The sequence below is a fragment of the Hordeum vulgare genome, chromosome 1H, assembly GCF_904849725.1.
Source record: "Hordeum vulgare subsp. vulgare chromosome 1H, MorexV3_pseudomolecules_assembly, whole genome shotgun sequence".
In the NCBI taxonomy this organism is placed as follows: Eukaryota; Viridiplantae; Streptophyta; class Magnoliopsida; order Poales; family Poaceae; genus Hordeum; species Hordeum vulgare.
This window is the reverse complement of record NC_058518.1, coordinates 496738134-496742823: the sequence shown is the minus strand read 5'-3', so window position 1 is coordinate 496742823 and position 4690 is coordinate 496738134. Positions and strand designations below refer to the sequence as shown.

Below are 4690 nucleotides of genomic sequence, written 5' to 3'. Positions count from 1 at the left end.
GTCGGTGTATGGCCAGGACGGTCGTCGTGTCGTTGTTGGGTTGGAGTGGGAGCGAGCGAGAACCAGCTGCGGGGGCGATGGCGACGGCGGGCGTGGAGTCAAGGCGCCGGCCGGGACACTTGGGCGGAGTGACGTGCGGGTGGGGGGGAGGGAGCGGGCTGACGCGGTCTTCGGGGGCTCGCCGTCGTTTTCGGAGCGGAAGGAATGAAGATCTTTCCGGGAGGGAGACGGCGCGGGGGAGCGGTCAACTGACGCCAGTAGAAAATCAATTCACAGTGCAGCTCTCATGCGATTGTCATACTTCACCGGTCACCGGATACAAGAATCCAAGCCTTCTGGTCTTAAAACGTGTTTGCTTCCTCCTCTTCCTCTTCTTTATGGCTTTTTTAACCGATCCCTTAAAAATTTAAATGGATTCGACAAAAGTAAAATTAATAGAATAAAAAATTTACTCCTTTAAAAGCAAGTGCACCAGTTCCCAATACCCTTCATAGCCCTTGTTTTATGGCAACCTACGCGTAATCCGTCACCTTTACAGCCGTTTGATTTGGTGCATCCGGTCGATCTCATCCATCCGATCCGTACGTGGGGCTTTGGCCTAATTCCTGAAACGATGCTCGAGTTTCTGAAACAATCGCTTTGTTGCAGTTTTTTCCTTCGTCTTTCCGCAACATAAGTATTGCTGCAAAATAATTTTTTGCAACAAAAGTTCATGTTGCAGAAACTCCATCTTCTTCCTTCAGACGGAAAACAGAGGGAGGTATGGAGCTGTGGAGGACGCACAACCATGCCGGGCATGCTTGATTCCCAAGCCCCATGGCTGGCGGAGGGATCGATCCAGATCCGGTCTGGCGCGGGGAGGCAGGGCCGACGCGGGTCGGCCGGCGGCCGGAACGCGACGAGGATGGCTGGGGGCTCCGGCGCCGGTGGCAGGGGCTTCGGTGGCGGCAGGATCGGCCGGCGGTGGCGCACCACGACGGGGCATGAGGGACCGTGCTCGGGAGGAGGAGGGAGCCGACGGCTCGCTCGGGCAGAGGCTCGGGAGGCTCCAGGCGGCGGGAAGGTGCAAGCGCGGTGGCCCTGCTCCGGCGAGGCCGGCCGGTGCGGGCTGGAGCAGGCGATGGCAAGCGGCGGCGCGGTCTCGGGCAGGGGCGCTCGGGAGGAGCTGCAGGAAACGGTTCCTGAAACAACAACATCGTTTCAGAAAAAACGGTCACAGCTCACGTGGAAGCTGTTCGAGATCAGATTGAGATCCAACGGTCAAGCGGACGGCGGATGGATCGCGGGGACCAGCCAGTGGAAGGTAATCTTTTTCCCTTGTTTTAAGGGAGGAAGGCAAAAAAACTACCTCCAGCAGGGCCCGATCTACTCCCCATTATTTTGACCTCTCCGAAAACGCTGCCTCTCTCCCCTCTATCTAGGGGAACGAGGACCTCCCCGATCCCTTCCCCGACTCGTCGAGCGAAGCAACGGCCGGCTCCGGAAAGCTCCCTCCCGTCACCACCCTGCCGCCACCACGCCGTCGGCACCGGACCCCAACGAAGGTCGCACCTAGTCGATCCCTTATAGTTAGTAGAGTAACAATAAAATTGTGTAGATTTTATGTTGTATCCGTATCAACATCAAACACTACACAATGTGTATATCATGAGAATATTAAAATTGAAACATCATAACATAACCGTTATAACATATAGTTTTATCATCATGAATTTCAAATGAAAATATGTAAAATTTAGCGGCATCACTTCAAACACAATGTTTGATTCAAAATCACCACAAACATAGCATGTATATGTTGTGGACCGAGCCAACCGATGGCATGCACCACCACCCCCTCGATCATCATCACTCAAACGAGGTGCTCGGAGAAAAAATCACCACCACCATCTACACCCCCATCACCGCTCGGCCACCACCATCACCACCACCACCCCTCGGCTACCACGAACATTCTGAAGAGAGGCTTCCAAGATCTCTCCACGAGTGAGCTCCCAATACTTTCTTGTGGTTTCATCAATTTTGTTTGGATTCATGAACATGATAACACGTTATTCGATCTTCTTGGCATCATGAATCGTCTCCTCTTCAAGTGCAAGCCTACGCTCCTTCACCTTCACCTTCCTCTCTTCGTCCACCAACTTGGCCTTCCATTTCCCATCCTCCACCATCTCGAGCTCATTCCACCTCACCATATTATCTTCTTTGCGTTCGGCCACCAACACCTTTTTGGTCTCAGTCATGGCCACAAGTTCTTCATTGTAAGTGCCACCGAACACATTTTCTCTCTTTCTTTTGTAGTCTTGTTACCTTCCGGTTTATTGTTGGAATATTCGTCAACCTCGTCGTCCTCCTCAATGGATATGCTCAACCTTGATCTCTTTGGAGTGGTCTCCGCGATCCTTTGGATCCACTTCCCGTTCTTGCATAGCTCTTTGTAGCAATGATGCAACGGCAAGGGCTTGTGGTTGAACTCGGTGTTCCTATATATGCTTGAATAGTTCTTGGATGTAGGGGCCATACTCCGCCACTTCCACACCGCTCGGTAGTGCATGATTCACTCGATGCAATCGGACTATCGGTTGCATTGTTCATGGATGGTGCTCCAACGATGTCCAAGAGAACCTTCCGTATGGCTTGATCACACGTCCACGGAGTTGTTGTAGTGCTCGGTAATTCTCTCCCAAAACATAGTCTTGGTTTGATCCGTTCCAATCGTCGCATCCATAGAAAGGGCGCACCAGGCATCGCAAAGAGCAATATCCCCTTTTTAGTTGTAGTTGGTTGTGCGAGACCTTGACGCCCGCGTGATTGCTTCGGCTATCTCCACAACCTCCTCTTCACCGCCCACCTCCTCATCGTCCACCACCTTCTCGGCCTCCTTCTCTTCACTGACCACCTCTGGCTCCATGTCTCGGGCCGCCTACGAATGATGGAAAATGGAGTCGTGGTTGAGCTCATCAAGTCCAACGGCGGACGGGGAATCCAAAGATGCGAGGAATTCAACTGTGTTCATCTCCGCGCTTGACAAAAAAACTACATTACCATCATCCATCAACAATCACTATCGGCTACCAACAAGACCCGAGCTTTTTCTTTACCTTGTAGGCATTTCATCGAGCACTTGGCGGTCGCGATGCTTGTTGGCAGCTGCGACTGCCAGCTGATGACCCACAAGTATAGGGGATCAATCATAGTCCTTTCGATAAGTAAGAGTGTCGAACCCAACGAGGAGCAGATGGATCTGACAAGTGGTTTTCAGCAAGGTAAAATCTGCACGCACTGAAATTGTCGGTAACAAGTGATTGTGTGGTGAGATGATTCGTAGCAAGCAACAAGTAACAAAAGTAGTAACGGTGCAGCAAAGTGGCCCAATCCCTTTTGTAGCAAGGGACAAGCCTGGACAAAGTCTTATAGGAGGAAAAACGCTCCCGAGGACACACGGGGATTTCTGTCATGCTAGTTTTCATCATGTGCATATGATTCGCGTTCGTTACTTTGATAGTTTGATATGTGGGTGGACCGACGCTTGGGTACTGCCCTTACTTGGACAAGAATCCCACTTATGATTAACCCCTCTCAAAAGCATCCACAACTACGAAAGAAGAATTAAGAAAAAGTCTAACCATAGCATTAAACTAGTGGATCCAAATCAGCCCCTTACGAAGCAACGCATAAACTAGGGTTTAAGCTTCTGTCACTCTAGCAACCCATCATCTACTTACTACTTCCCAATGCCTTCCTCTAGGCCCAAATAATGGTGAAGTGTTATGTAGTCGACGTTCACATAACACCAATAGAGGAAAAACAACTTACAACATATCAAATTACCGAACGAATACCAAATTCACATGAGTACTATTAGCATGACTTATCCCATGTCCTGAGGAACAAAAGTAACTACTCACAAAGCATAATCATATTCATGACCAGAGAGGTAATGAGTAGCATCAAGGATCTGAACATAAACTCTTCCACCAAACAATCCAACTAGCATCAACTACAAAGAGTAATCAACACTACTAGCAACCTTACAAGTACCAATCGGAGTCGCAAGACGGAGATTGGTTACAAGTGATGAACTAGGGTTTGAGATGAGATGGTGCTGATGAAGATGTTGTTGGTGACGATTCCTCTACGATGAGAGGAGTGTTGGTGATGATGATGGCGACGATTTCCCCCTCCGGGAGGGAAGTTTCCCCGGCTGGATCGTCCTGCCGGAGCTCTAGATTGCTTCTGCTCTAGTTCCGCCTCGTGGTGTCGGCGAAACCACGAAAAAGCTCCTCCTTGATTTTTTTCCAGACGAAACCCTTCATATAGCAGAAGAGGAGGGCAAGTGGGCCAGCAGGGTGTCCACAAGCCCTCATGGCGCGACCTGGGGGGGTGGCCGCACCGTGCAGGCTTGTGGCCATCCCCTGGCGCCCCTCTAGCGCTTCTTCGGCCCAGTATTTTTTATAAATCTGGAAAAAAATCCTCGTTGATTTTTACGGTGTTTGGAGTTGCGCAGAATAGGTATCTCAACTTTGCTCCACTTTCAGGCCAGAATTCCAGCTGCCGGCATTCTCCCTCTTCATGTAAACCTTGCAAAATAAGAGAGGAAAGGCATAAGAATTGTACCGTGAAGTGAAATAACAGCCCAAGAAGCGATAAATATCAACATGAAAACATGATGCAAAATGGACGTATCAAC

At 50.1% G+C, this 4690-nt stretch overlaps 1 pseudogene; it reads right to left on the bottom strand.

Moving 5' to 3' along the window:
• Positions 1-1744: 1744 nt before the first annotated feature.
• Positions 1745-2911, bottom strand: LOC123401963 (annotated as a pseudogene).
• Between the last annotated feature and the right edge of the window lie 1779 nt (positions 2912-4690).